This window comes from Solanum dulcamara, chromosome 7, assembly GCF_947179165.1.
Source record: "Solanum dulcamara chromosome 7, daSolDulc1.2, whole genome shotgun sequence".
Lineage (NCBI taxonomy): Eukaryota > Viridiplantae > Streptophyta > Magnoliopsida > Solanales > Solanaceae > Solanum > Solanum dulcamara.
The window spans coordinates 40,661,290-40,677,825 of NC_077243.1; positions in this window are offsets into that span (position 1 = coordinate 40,661,290).

The following is a 16,536-nucleotide window of genomic DNA, read 5'->3' on the forward strand; positions in this document are numbered from 1 at the left end:
TTTTGTGATCTCCATCCAAATTGCATGAATTTTGATTTAAAATATGATCATAAGTCTATTTTGATATAAATTAATGTTTATTTAATTAAATTGAAGAGTTTTTTCATGAATTCTCCTATTTTAATTTCTAAGGTTCATGATGTAAATTATGAGTATTTTGATTCATACTTCTAAAGTTTATTATCTATATGAGTTATGTATGGGCTGATATAAAGTTTATGATCATGCATATCTTCAAGTAAATTTTATGATTTTTAAGTCAATTGATCATGCATCTATGTCATACCTAAATTTCAAGTCCAAGCTATGGTCATGAATTTTCAAAGTATGAATTATGACTATGTATTTCTATTATGATCATGAATTATATGTATGTTTCAAATTATGGTTTTTCATGCAAGTTATGAAGTAAGGCGACCTAAGGCCTAACGATATGAATTATGCAAATATGATTGTAATGATGAAAGGACAATTATCACATTATAAAAATGTTATGAAAATGAGCTACTCTATGATTTAAAGCCTATGATCATGACTATGATATATAAAATTATGATCTTATGTTATGTATGTATTCCGTGGTATTTGACTTAGCACTGAATGTGGACTTGAGGTGGGGGCTCGAAGGAAGGGATCCTTATATAAAGTCTCTTGTCTCATAACTATGTGCTACCGTAGGATTGCCTTTTTGGCCTAGCAAGTGGATCCACAAATAGCACATGTTCATGATTAGGAGTCTACCTTGGCAAAGTAGCCTCCTCCTTCTCGATGTGGGGATCATTGAATTCCATGTTATAGATTGCATGGTCTTATTATCGGTTATGTTCCTATCCCACTTATGTATGATTTCTTAAGTATGCTATGACTTAAATTTATGTTTTTAAATACTTAGGTCAATTATGATTTCCTTATGGCTTTACGTATTCCAACTTATCATATGTTTTACTTGACCCTTGCATTCCATGATTTACGTTGCATGTAACGCCCTCATAGTTAGTACATTCCAACATACTAATTCATAGTTTTTTCCTACATTATCTCATAATGTAGGGGTTGAGGTTGAAGATCTTAATCATCCACATAACTAGTAGGCATCCTCTATTCGGCGGTTTTGTGGTGAGTTCTCAATGACCGGGGACTAGTTTTCAAGTTGGTTACTGTCTTCTTTTCAAAAGAATTTTGTTTACATTGTATATTGAGGGTGAGCTTGGGACATATCTTAGACTCCACCCATACTCATGTTTAGAGGCATCTAGTTGTACATATGTTGAGTCTATGTTGTTATAAGACATTTTCAGATTTTTATTCATGGGTTTAGACTCTCTTATGATGTTTCTGCTTTTATATTTTACCTTATGTATGCTTATGATATGTACAAGAGGCTTGGTTGGAGACCTTCGGGGTTTTGATCACCGTTTTACGATTATGCTCTAGGTCGGGTCACGACAGAATAACATTTAAACATTAATATAACATAAGCATTTTATAACTTTAACATTAAAATATCAATCGGTGGAATAGCTCATTAAAACCTTTCATTTAATTCAATGCGAGAATTGTCCTTTCATATTAAAACCTTACTTTATCTACGAAACTCTTTATCAATCAATCATTTTATAAAGACTCCCTTCAATAAGCATTTACTTCATAACATTCATTTGAAGTCAAACTTCATTTCAACTTTGCTTTATCATAAGAAACTAGGTGGGTTTATTTCATAAAAACCTTTCAATACCTTTAAAGAATTCTTACATGCATGAGAGTAATGAAAATGCATAAAATACATATTCTTAAAGAAAACCATCAAATATGTCTTAAAACTCTTTTCAAGCCTTTATATAGGCACTTTAATAACATCATAACTTCATGAAATCAAAAGTCAATATCCATCAATATATGTAAAGAAACTTCAAATATATCATAATCTATGCATTTAAAGTCATCATGTAAAAGCTCATAAGATTTCATTATTTTGAATTGAAATGGTAGGTTGGGAAAACATTTAGTCTCCATCGGTGGAAGGACCCATGGATGAAAACCCATATATCTTGAGGGAAACAAATCCCTAAGAATATTTGAGGAAGAAAGAAGACTTGAATGCCTTGAATTTGAAAACCCTAGTCTTGGCTTGAAGCCCTTGGAAGAACTTAAGAGGGGAGAATTTATGTTGGAGAAGTTAGAGTGAAAGAAATAAGGGCTTCGAAGGGTCTAGGGTCTTTAGATAGGTGAATTTTTCCCCTCAAAATGACACCACTTTGGGTTAAAATACAGGAAAAGACCATAATACCCTTTTAAAGATCTAGCTAAAAAAGACTTTATGGGGACCCTTCACGGTTCGTGGTGCTCACCATGGTCCTTGGTGCTCACCATGGTCCGTGGTGGGGTCCCGTGATAAGGGACGTAGATATATTCTGAAAAAGAACTTGCAGGGTAGTCTCTGAAGTTTCTTCACGGATACCTTGATAGTCTGTGAAATGTATCACAGCCCGTGTAGGGTGACGTGGTGCAAGTCCTATAAGAGGCCTGTAGAAGTAGCCACTACGGACAACTACATGGTCAGTGAAAGTCTCCATGGCCCGTGGTGGTCATCCGTGGACCCTGCCTTGGGAAAATTCCTAAGGACTTAAGGGATCTCACCACGGAAGGCTTCACGGCCTGTGGTTCTCACCACGGTCCATGGCCCTCCATCATTTTCTATCCTCTGCAAACTGAGCCTCTGAATCTCTACCACGATTGCACACCATGGTCCGTGAAGGCTTCCATAGTCATCTTCTGGTGCTAGTTTTCTGCATCTTTCTGAGAATTCATCCTTGGTTCATTGGTTTAGGACCTTTCACATTTTTGGGGTCTTACAATTGATGTGGGTGATGTCAAATGGATCTAAATCTTCCATGTTTAGTGGGATGAATCTTCTTTTTTTACAAAATACCTTTTTTCGGAGCTACGTTTGAATAAGATAGCTTCTTAATTAGGATTTGGTATCTTCATATAAATTGTAGATCTAAAAGCCTCCTTTCATGTCATTTAAGAATCAACTTAATGGAATCATCCTACAGTAATATATGATTTTTCATCTACAAATACACAATTTCATCACAGCACCAGGTCTTGCAAAGATTAATTTATTTGACATACCTCGCCTCCAATTCTTAAGCTATGGTCTCAAAAGTTGTAGGTAATGATGTTGGAGTTATTCAAAAATTTTAATTACCTAATTTAGACCATCCTATGAAAAGTTATGCCTAAAATATAGAAGCAATATCATTTTTATCGAGAATTGGAATACCATATACAACGGTTTTAAGGGGTGTTACATTATCTCCTCGTTGGGAACATTCATACTTAAATGAGGCACGACTTAGCTTGAGTAGAGTGTAAACTAACAACCCATCATTAATGTAATAGTATAATTTAAAACATCGTTCAAAATATATTTCATAATTTTGAAAGCATATGACAAGAAAAGTTGAAATGCAAGGATTTCAAGTAATTGATCAAGGATAACATAATACCTTTGGTTTGGGTAGAGGGAAAAAGATGATGGTATCATTTAAGCATATCTGCTTCTACTTCCCATGTAGCACTTTCAACTTGTTGATTCTTCTAAAGGACTTTAACAGATGCAACTTCTTTTTTCTTCAATCTCTTAACTTGTCGATCCAAAATTTCAACTGGAACTTCTTCATAGGTCAAGTTTTCTTCAACATTCACTACTCTCAAAGGAAAAATAAAACTAGGATCACCCACATATTTTCTCAATATAGACACAATGAACACCGGATGAACCATGGTCATTTCCAATGGCAACTCCAACTCATACGCAACATTGACAACATGTCTCACGATTCTATAAGGTCCGACATAGCTAGGGCTCAATCTCCCTTTCTTACCAAATAGAACCACACCCTTCATGGGTGAAACCTTCAGATATACCCAATGATCCACATTAAACTCAAAATCCCTTATGCTAGTGCCGGAATAGGACTTTTGATGACTTTGAGCCAGCATCAACCTTTCGCTAATGATCTTCACCTTCTCTAAAGCATCAAGTACCAAAAGTAGGGCCAAATAAGGTCATCTCACCTACTTTGATACAACCAACTGGGAATCTGCATCGTCTCACATAAAATGTTATACCTAAAATACAGAAGCAATATCATTTTTATTGAAAATTAGAACACCATATATAAAATATTTAGGGGTTGTTACATCATTGGAGGAGAGTTTGAACTGAAAACTAATGATGGGAAATATCCCTAGGATGGGGTCAGGATCCTGGGTTTGTCCTAAGATGTGAATTATGTTATATTTCATGATAGTTAGGCCACTATGTTAGTCCTTTATATGTATTTACTATTTTCTAGACCAAGAACGAGACGAATTAACCCAAAAAGGGAAAGCTCTTGTATTGTAAGGTTGTTGAAGTGTGAATTTGAGGTACGTGATGGTTTTGTTTCCCATATGTGTTTTATATACTTGTTAAACTACTTCATTATATGCATATGTGTATATGAATATGGAGACATGCTAGATTATATATGAAATGATCACTTGCTGACCTGTCCTTGGTGATGAACCTATCCTTGGTGATATAATACTGCAAATACTGAATGTATTTGTGATTGTGGTATGATTGTATTAGGTTTCATGTTCCGACATATAAATTGAATTGGTGTCATATTTTGACACACATTTGGATCGGGTATCATATTCTGACACATATTTGGATCGGGTGTCACGTTCCGATACAAAGTTGATTATTTGTAGGTCACTTACGAGGACCCTTGTGTGAAGTTATAGCATATTGAAGATATTAAGTTGTGATCCTGCTGAATATGGTTGAACATGAGATTGTTTGACTTATTCTATATGTATAAGCTTATTGTATTGAGTTTAATTGGCTAACCGCATGAACCTACCAGTACACCATTATTTTTTGTATACTGATACTACACTTGCTATGTATTTTGTTGAGTATAGGGCATATTCAACCGGTTGTGGAGAGACCTTTGTTTAGAGTAGTGACTATTGTTCGAGTTCAAGGGTCACCTATTTCTTTCAAGTTGTTGTGGACTCTCTTATTTTCTATTCCTTTATTCAAGACTTAGATTCAAACAATTTTTTAGTTCATTACTTTGTTTCTTCTTCTTTTGGGGTTGTATCCCTTTGTTTTAGACTTGTTTAGTTAAGAGTTTTAGTACGGATGACTTTCACTTCCTAGGATGTGTTTACTTCTGCATATTTTGGGTTGATAACTAGTTGTTTTCTAAGTTTATGGGAACTCAATATTTATTCTTGTTTTACACCTATTTTGCATCCGTAAGTTTGGGATTTCTTTGCGATTAGTTTTGTTGGGATATTTATAATGGTTCTCCCACCGAAAAGTTAGTGTGAGTGTCACTCACAGCGGGACGGAGTCGTGACAATTCATTGGTCAATTTAAATTAATTATGTTATGATAATAATAATTAATATATAAAGTTAATAACAGATATAATTAATGTTATTCATTGATCAACTTATTTGACGAATGGCATAAAGTTAATAAATAATATTTAAAAATAGAAATAATAGATAATGTAACAAAAATATGTAAAAATCATGGAAAAATAATAATATTTAAAGGTTATGCACTCGACATTAAGCAAAAATATTATTATACTTAGTAATGATAAATTTATAGAAAAATAAATTTTAAAAATAGTTATTCCCTCCCAAGTGGAAGCCTAATATCAATACACTTGGCCATTAAATCTTTTTAATCTCGAATTATACTTCTTCCATAAATGGGTCTGATAATAGAATTTGAAATTCAAATTGTAACATTAAGTCGTTTGTTGGAGAAGACTTTTTGCCATGTCTTCAGCAGTACCAGTATATGATATCCATTGTATAATTTCACACCATATAAGTTTTCTAATGAAAAATTTAATTTCACTGCCCTTTTTAGTTTATTAGTGTTTTGGACTAATTATATATATGTATACATATAAAACTGGCATATGACAGTACTACAAGATAATAAAATTTATAAATTAGTAAAATTAATTAAAATATTTAATAAAAACTAAATCATTGAATTTAAATTTTATAGCTTTTTTGTGTAATATTTTAAATGCTACAAAAAATGGGAGAGTTTTAAATTTTAAATACACTAGTTTTAGTTTGAATGTGTATCCAATATAAAAATAAAATATGTAGAAGACTGTTTGAAAACCACCACAACTCTCCCCACTTCCCCTTTCTTTAAGGGGCAGTTTGTAACAATTTTGTCTCATTACTTAAAATATTTGTGATACAGGTATACAAATATCTTTAATCATAGCATCATAATACTAGGATGAATTCCTTGATATGTGAGTGCATTAGTTATAAATTAAGGTCGTAATATGCTCCTATCTCAAAGTTAAGTTGAAAGTGTCTTTCCGATTTAGTTTTGGACTTGAGTTTAAACTAAGGTCAACTTAAAATGACCATATCCCCCAGCCTATAATGAATTAGGTGGCCATGACCTATCAAATTAAACATCTTTGAGTCTTCTTTTTAACGCCACCAAGTTTGCATCATTTGGAGTTCAGATTGAAAAGTTATGTCAATTTTGCTGAGCACTGTCTTTGCTTACCTACCAGAGCGGGATTTAGACCGCCAGAGCAGGATTTGATGGGCCAGAAGCTAAAAAGGGGTCTTTTATTATATTCTTTTTTCCCCAAGTGTCAAAATAGATGAGAGTTACCCAAGAAAGCCCCAAAAAGGTGCTCTAGGCATGGAGAGAAGAAAAGAAGAGATTTCTAGCGCAAGAAAGGCTACAACCCATGGATTTCTGTCCCGTCTCTATAGATTCTCCTTCCAAAAGTCAAGGATCATGCTATAATCCTTCTACAATTCCTTGGCGCCCAAGTAGGCTAGGTTTTCTCAATTGAGAAGTTATAAATTCATTCTTATTGCTTAACATAATGTAGATTGACAGGAGATTTCATGCCTAGGCCTTCAGACATGGAGTCCGAATGGTTAAATAATTATCAATTATTATTTAGAGTAGGAATGTATGCTATGGGTTATGATTATTATGTGATTAGTGAAAAAGACCTAATCTTTAAATATTAATCTTGGTGAAACTATTAGAAGGCCAATGATTCTTGTGAGATTAAGTTTAGACAATAGCTAGGTCATAACAGAATCGTGAGACTTGAGGATTATGGCTATTGATGCATATAAGGATAGGTTTATACAATAATTATGTGTATTTATGCTGATTATTCCTTGTGAATTACTTGAGTAATGCGAGTCATGAAATAACGGGTAAATGTGAATGACTTAGTGTTGATACATCTCATGCCATGAACCTATTTGATGGCCTGTAGCTGTAAGCTATGGTTTAGACTATATCATAGAGAAGCTCTTAATAATTATTAAGTAAAAGTGTGATGTTTACCATCCATTTAATTATTATGGTTGGGTAAATAATATGCTGTCATGGTTGGTCAATAATCTCAAGATCGTAAAATCCATAATCTTGAACTTGTTCTACCATAAGTGATTCCTTGTATAAAGAAGGTTTGATGAAATATTATGAATAAAAGGAAGATAGAATGAAACTAATGAAATGACTAATTATGAACAATTGCATGCAATGAATCTGTTACTTAATTGTGCAAGCATATGAAATGTGGATATGTGATTGTGGTTATTATTTTGATATTGGATCGGGTGTCGTATACTGATATATATATTGGATCGGGTGTCATATTTTGACACATATACAGGATTGAGTGACACGTTCTAACATATATATTGGATCGAGTATCACATTTTGACACATATATGGCTTGTGTATGAGTTCCATAAGAGAACCATTGTGTGACTATCATTTGTGAATTAATCTTGACTATACGGTTGATGATAGAGAAACTGACCCAAACTTTATTGAACATGCCCATCCTATGTAGTTGTTGATATGAAAGGACTGCAGGTCCAAGTATAGCTATGTTGACTATTGAAATTGAGATTTACCTTGTGTACTGTATATTGCTCCTAAAATGGTAAATTGATAATGTGTTCTTTTATATGCCTATTCGAATTATCTTATGGGTGATAAATGCCTCCGCATAGTAGTTATGAGGTTGTTGGTAAACAAGTGGAAAGCAGTCAATGCATTGTGAAGTGAGAGTAATGACTTAATAGTCAGATATTGTTGATGTCTTGTGGGCACATGAATTAAAATGGGATTGAGAGGTTATTCAGAGTTTCTGTTGCCGGAAAAGCCGCCCTAGTGGGAGGAATCCCTCTATGGTGAGGCTGCCAGAGCAGGATAAGTCCTGCCATGGTGGTTCAGTATAGACCAAAGAGGAGCTTAGGTCCCTTAAATGTTATCTCTTCCAAGTGAGATGTTAACTATCCTATGTCCATATGTTGGTGTGAAAACTAAATATAGTAGACAGGTTAGACAGAGTTAGTAGTGGCCCATAGTTTGAAAACTCCTCTATGTGATAGAAGGGCTAGGCCTTGATCTATATTAGAATTGGTAGCAGACTAACAAGAAGGGATGAAAGTTAGGCTTGAACTACTTTAATGAGGTTAATGGGAATGATAATAGTTTTTGTATAAAGGTTTGATGAGTATATTTTCTTAAGAGCATGTCTTCTTCTTGTTAATTTATTTATATTATATGGTGGGTATCGGGCTGACCGATGATGCCTACCAGTACGTGTTGCTTATACTGATACTACTCTTGCTATGCCACTTGTCATAGTCTGGTTGCAGGGTCAGTGATGTTTCTTAGGTGAAGACGAAGATGATTCTCCAACAGTTTCTACTCTTCCTTCCTTATGGTGGGAGTTGTGTCATTACCTTATTTATACTTTGTATCTTTAGAAGCTCTAGTACCTGTTTAAACTAGTATCCTTGGAGATGTTAGTATGTTTCTAGTAATAAAACTTAGAGTTTTAAAATTTTTAACTATGGTGTATTCCTGACTTTTTAGGTTAGTATTTGGTAATTGTTAAACTTCCATATTTTATTTCTATAAGGGTTCTTCTATCTAGGTATTAAAGTAGGTGCCCACATGTCCCACTAGATTGGTTCGTGACAAGTTGTTATTAGAGCCCAAGTTATCGGTCTTCCAGTACAAGAGCAGGTGTGGAATAGACTCTTGCGAATTGGTGTGTTGACATCCACATCTAATCCTTAGGAAGCTATGAAGCATTCTAGAAATTTGTTCCATTTTTTCTCTACTTTCGAGTGGTTTGTCGCTTGTGGTATAGGTTGAATCCAATTGGTATCTTCTGATTCTAATTGGTATCTCAATGAAGTAAACTTAATGTTGTTGTCGAGACTAAAGGGACACAAGCAAGAGAAATTAGAACCGAGAAGGTTCTAATTGGTATCTGAACTTGCAGGTTGTGTAAGTGCATGGATGACCAATTGAATGTCATCTATGAAGTGAACTAATTAAATAAATTGACTTGATTATGTGATGAAGCCTTGAATTGTGATTATTTGCAGAGTATTGCCTGAATAACTGCCAAGATGTAAAGTGTACTTCCCTGATATGATGTGATTATATGTATTGTATTGCCTGAAGTACCTGCAGTGTGTGAAGTGTTCTTTCCTTAATGGTTGAAATTATATGGGACATGATTGCTTAAGTTTCTGTTAACTTATTATCAGAAAAAGGGTTATTAACTTGGTTAAATGCAATGGTCTAGTGATAAACTGTAATGTGATTAATGAACGAAGTTTTGACGTGTTAAATGATATACTTATGTGAGGAAATACAACTTTTCATTGTGCATAGACTTATCATTGGAAAAGATGGTAAGGGAAAGGAATGATTTATAACTGTAGAAAAACTCTGATTTCAGGACAGTCAGGATTGGTTAGGAACCATGTGAGAAAAAGTCTATTGTTACATAATAGCAGAAATTGTTGTTATGAAAGATCTCCTTAACATGTTTCATAACTGGTTTTAAAAATATAACGCTTAATTTTGGTCTATGCATGCTTGAGTTGATCTTGGAATTATGTTAAAGGCCTTAATACGATTTCATATGTTTACTAAAGTTAAGACTTAAGTCTGGAAGTTCGGGTTATGTCATACTTGTGATCGTGATTGTTTTAGCTATTGGATTGAGTTTATGGGGACTTAAGACTTTAGTGTTGCTAAATTGTATTTTTAATTATCTTGATTATTTAATATATGAGATTGAGTTTATGGAAACTCAATGCTTTAGTTGTTTCAAATATGTGCTTCTATTTATTATGATGTATTTGAATTAAGGTGGGTGATAAACAAATCCATGTGGAGTGCATGTATTTGCACCAATATAATGGGAGACAGCTTTTCAAGTCTGTAGTGCTGCGTTCAACTCTGGGATAGGCTCCACCAAAATTCTGCTAGGGGATTCAACTTGGACTAAGCCATAACCATGAGATTCAATAAAGGGAATTAGGACAGGGAATACTCCTACGAAAATTCTTCATGAGAATCTATCCCCATAATCGCCGCTAGAGCGGGATCATCCTGCTAAAGCAAGTCGGTAGAGTGGGAACCGTCTTGCTAGAGCGGGACAGGGCGAGATAAAATCTCAGCCCTATATCCTCTATTTTGCCCTTTGCCTCCCTTCTGCTGCTGAAAAAATAATAGTTAACTCTTATTTTCATACCAGTGCACAGTAATAGAGAACTAGTGGTTGTCAAGTTAGATAGATGACTAAGGTAGGTGATTTTTGTATTTCCCGTATGTGTTTCATGTACTTGCTAAATTATTTCATGTTATGTATATGTGTATATGAATAGGGAAGCATGCTAGATTTTATGTGAAATAATCACTTGTTGGCTTGTTTTGTGATGAACCTATTCTTGGTGACATAATGTTGAATACTGAATATAAATGTCGTTATTTGGTGTGTTAGGATTGGGTTTCATATTCTGATACATATTTGGGTCGGGTGTCATAGTCCAACACAAACTTTGGATCGAGTGTCACATTCCGACCAAAACCTTAGATTGGATGTCATATTTTGATACATAAAGTGCTTGTAGGTCCCATTAGAGGACCCTTGTATGAAATTGCTTGATATTGACATGATGTAAATCTTATAACATGCCTTGATAGTCCCATTGTGATTGTGAATAAGCATCTTTGCATGCTTGTTTGTGGTGTATTGATTCTTATGCTTGATTCATAAGATACTTTGTGGTACTACTCTTTGAGTGAGGTGATGTGCTCATTATAGCATTGGTTAGGGTGTAAGTGCCCGGGTAAAGTTTCCCCTAATATGGGAGTTGATAATATTTTAGTTTAGAATAGATTCCTATGAACTTTATGAATTATGTGGTTTAGAGATATTTGGTCCAAATCCGCCTACATTAGGATTACTCGGGTATTTCAAGGTGTAGTGTTTGAGAAAAATTAAGGTGTTATCATAAAATGTGAGGGACATAGTATTCCATAGAAACTTTTGGAATGAATTTTGGGTTAGAAGAATTTTGCATATAACATTTGACATAAAAGGGGATAGTATAAGGTGTGATTTTTCCCAAAGTTGTAATCGTTTCTCATCAATGGTTTCAAAAAACATTTAGATCAGCTCGTGCCCTCTCTTCCGTGCTATTATTTGGGGATGAACGATGGGTAAATTGGTATCTATTGTAATGATCTAGCCAATTGTTACTTCAAATACCTGTGGTAAATGTATAGAATATCTTTCATCATAATACTAGGATCAATTCCTTGGTATGCAAGTGCATTAGTTGTGAATTAAGGTCATAATATGCTCCTATCTCAAAGTTAAATTGAAAGTGTCTTTCTGATTTAGTTTTGGACTTGAGTTTAAACTAAGGTCATTTACAAACAACCATATCTCTGAGCTTATAATGAATTAGGTGGCCCATGACCTATCTAATTAAACGTCATTGAGTCTTCTTTCTAACTCCACCAAGTTTACATCATTTGGAGCTCAGCGTAAAATATTATGTCCATTGTACTGAGCATTGTCTATGCTGGCCCACTAAAGTGGGATTTAGACCGCCAAAGCAGGATCCGACGGGCCAGAAGCTAAAAAGGGCATCTTTTTATTATCTTCTTCTTCTCCTCCTAAATGACAAAACAGATGAGGGTTACCTAAGAAACCCCCAAAAAGCTGCTCTAGGCTTGGAGAGAAGGGAAGAAGAGATTTTTAGCACAAGGAAGGCTACAATCCATGGATTTCAGGCCGTCCCCATAGATTCTCCTTCGAAAAGTCAAGGATCATGCTATAATCCTTCTCTAATTGCTTGGCGCCCAGGTAAGCTAGGTTTTCTCAATTGAGTAGTTATAGATTCACTCTCATTGCTTAATATAATGTAGATTGATGGGAGATTTTATGCCTAGGCCTTCGAGCATGGAGTCTGGATGGTTAAATGATTTTCTATTGTTGTTTAGAGTGGGAATGTATGTTGTGGATCATGATTAATATGTGATTAGTGAAAAAGACCCAATCTTTGAATGTTAATCTTTGTGAAACTATTAGAAGGCCAATGATTCTTGTGATATTAAGTATAGACAATAGCTGGGTCATAATGGAATCCTTAGACTTGGGAATTATGGGATATTGATGCATATAAGGATAGACTTATACAATAATTGTGTGTGTTTATGTTGATTATTCCCTATGAATTACTTGAGTAATGTGAGTCATGAAATAAAGGGTACATGTGAATACCTTAGTGTTGATAGATCCCATGCCATGAACCTATTTGATGGCCTATAGCTGTAAGCTATGATTCAGACTATATCATAGAGAGACTCTTAATAATGATTGAGTAATAGTGTGATATTTACCATGCATTTAATTGTTATGGTTGGGTGAATGATATGCTGTTGTGGTTGGTCTATAATCTCAAGTCCGTGATATCTATAATCTTGAACTTGTTCTACCAAAAGTAAAGCCTTGACTAAAGAAGGCATGATTGGATATTGTTAACAAAATGAAGATAGAATGAAATGAATGAAATGATTACTTATTAACAATTGCATGCAATGAACCTGTTACTTGATTGTGCAAGTATGTAAAATATTTGTTGTGGATATGTGATTGTGGTTGTGATTGTAATATTATATTGGGTATCGCATACCACACATATATTAGATTGGGTGTCATATTTTGACACATATATAGAATTGGGTGTCACATTCCGATAAATATTGGATCGGGTGTCATATTGCGACACATATATGGCTGGGTATGGGGTCCATGGGAGAACCATTGTGTAACTATGATCTATGAATTGAACTTGACTATATGGCCCAAACATAATTGAACACGCCCATCCTTTGTAGTAGTTGATATGAAAGGACTAAAGGTCAAAGTGTAGCTATGTTAACTGTTGTAATTGAGACTTACCTTGTGAAACTGTATATTGCTCCTGAAATGGTGAATTGATAATGTGTTCCTGTGTATGTGTCACAATTCAAAATGGGCCATTAATGGCACCCATACTTATCCTCCTAGGTGGGAGAACCAACTCTACAAACCCTCACTTATGTTAGCGATTCAACTTATGAAATACTACAATAATGCGGAAGCCCAACTTACAAAAGTAAGAAACAACAATCCACTAGGGTCTATTACATATTATTCTCAAAACCTGAAAGTCATCACATCAAGGACATCTAATTTTAAAATTTTAAGTCTGGAAATACAAATGCTAGAATAAAATAATTAACATAGTTTGTGTCTGAAAACTAAGGACATCATGTCATGACTGAGAGAATCCAACAGAGCTAGAAGGAATAGCTCACCCTGGAACCTGATGTGTTGGACACTAGAAATAGCTGAGGTCGAGTCGAAGTTGATGGTACACTCGATGCACTCCACAAAAGGAAAACGAATAAAAATAACAGTAGGGATCAGTACAAGGCAACATGTACTGAGTAGGTATCATCAGCCGATTCAAAATAGAAACCAATATGCATAAAATAATAGCAGTAAGTAAACTATAACACTTACAGGTGGCAAACAACACGATCAAGATCAAGTGACAACACAATGAGATAATTACATAATCAGTCAACAATATCAAGAGCATACATGAGGACTGAGGCCTCCACACCATGCTTTTTTTGAAAAATGGGTTATTTGAGATTGGGTAGTATTAGGTCATTTAATTTATTTTCCTTTAATATTATCATGCCGGAATGTAACACCCGACCTAAATATACCATGTCTAAAGATGACATCTGATCTACATATACCGTGTCGGCTCATGACACCCAATCTAAATATACCGTGTCATCTCGTGACACCCGATCCAAATATACCATGTCATAACGTGACACCAGATCCAAATATAATGTGTCGGCTTGTGATACCCTATCCAAATATACCGTGTCGGCTCATGACACCCGATCTAAATATACCATGTCGGAACGTGACACCACATCCAAATATAATTAATTATTATTCTTTTATTATCATATTCCACTTCATTAACAATATTTTATCAAGCCTTGTTTATTCAAGGCATCACTTTTGTTAGGAAAAGTTTAAGATTATGGATTTCATGGTCTTGGGATTGCAGACCAATAACAACAACATATCAACCATTCAAACCACAACAATCAAATACATAGTAAACTTCACACATTACTCAATGACTATCAATTGCTATTAAGAGTCTATCTATGATATAGAATAAACCATAACCTACCTCCACCGAAGAACCAAAGTTAAGCATGATAATCCACCAATGTTTTCCCTTTCTTCAAAGTCTCACGTTTCCAATCTATCAATTATACAATATTTGTAAGCAAACGTATGTGTATATATATATATATATATATATATATATATATATATATATAACTCAACAACTCATCCAAATCTATAATCAAATTCCAAAGTTTTGATACCAACTAATTTCTCAAGTCTCATATTCCTAAATCTTAAGCAAATTTCTTTCAATAACATAAATCTAATGATATCATATAATACAATACACTTATTATTTGATTACCTATCTCAATATGCCATAACTTGATTCATGATATGATAACTATAAGAAAAGAAATTAAAATCAACCCAAAATTATACGAAATCGGTGTAGTACCTAACCTGCATGAACTAACCGAAACCTTACGTTTTTAACAATTGGTTCATATATGTATCTTCTAAACCATTTTCTCATTACTATGCCATCATTGATTATTAGCTACATCTATCAATGCCATCACTAAAAGTAACAACTCAATCCATCAATTAAATGAACCCACGTTGCACATAACTATTTTCCAATTCAAAACTTTCTCCACCCAACACTAATTGGATAATTTGTTATCCATAAACAATGCAATAATTATCTATTCACTAAGTAGTAGTTCTATGTAAATGGAATTGGAAAAATTATATAGGTTACCTGGCTAATGTTTTTCGACGCCGAACAAATTGGTTTCCTTCCTCCTTTTCTCTTTTTTTTTTCTAAATTAATTAAGTACTAAAAGTGATAACCCTACTAACTATTTTAATAAATATAGAATAAGTGGTATATGGTATTAAATATATTATCACTTTAGTCCATTAATTAAATTAGTTATCTAAATTTACCCCTCAACTAAATAACTGTAGTTATCAAATGGTCCAAAATACCATTAAAACAATTTACAGAATGATTTTTTTATGAAATAAGAAGCTCTAGTACTCAAAACAACCTAATGGATCGTTACAATATGCATGTTCATATTATGTTATGGGTGCTAGATGCCTCCATATAATAGTTATGAGGTTGTCGGTAAACAAGTGGAAAGCAGTTAATGCATTGTGAAGTGAGATTAATGACTTAATAGTCAAATATTATTTATTTATTGTGGGCACATGAGTTAAAATGAGGATTGGGAGGTTATTCAGAGTTTTTATATTCGGGAAGACCACCCTATCGAGAGGAATCCCGCTGTGGCGAGCACGCCAGAGCAGGATAAGTCCCGCCATGATAGGCCAGTAAGAGGAGCTTATGTCCGTTAAATGTTACCTCTTCCAAGTGAGATGCTACTTATCCTAGGTCCACGTGTTGGTGTGAAAACTAAATATAGTAGACGGGTTAGAGAGAGTTAGTAGTGGCCCATAGTTTGGAAACTCCTCTATGTGATAGAATGGCTAGGCCTTGATCTATATTAGAGTTGGCAGCGGACCAACTTGAAGGGATGAAATTTAGGCTTGAACTACTTTAATGAGGTTAATGGGAATGATAATAGTTTGTGTATAAAGGTTTGATGAGTATATTTTATTTAGAGTATGTCTTCTTCTTGTTAATTTATTTATATTATACGGTGGGTATCAGGTTGACCGATGATGCCTACCAGTACGTGTTGCTTGTCTGATACTACTCTTGTTATGCCAGTTGGCATAGTTTGGTTGTAGGGTTAGTGATGTTTCTTAGGTAATGACGAAGATGATTCTCCCATAGCTTCTACTCTTCCTTCCTTATGGTGGGAGCTATATCATTACCTTATTTATACTTTGTATCTTTAGAAGATCTTGTACCTGTTTAGACTAGTATCCTTGG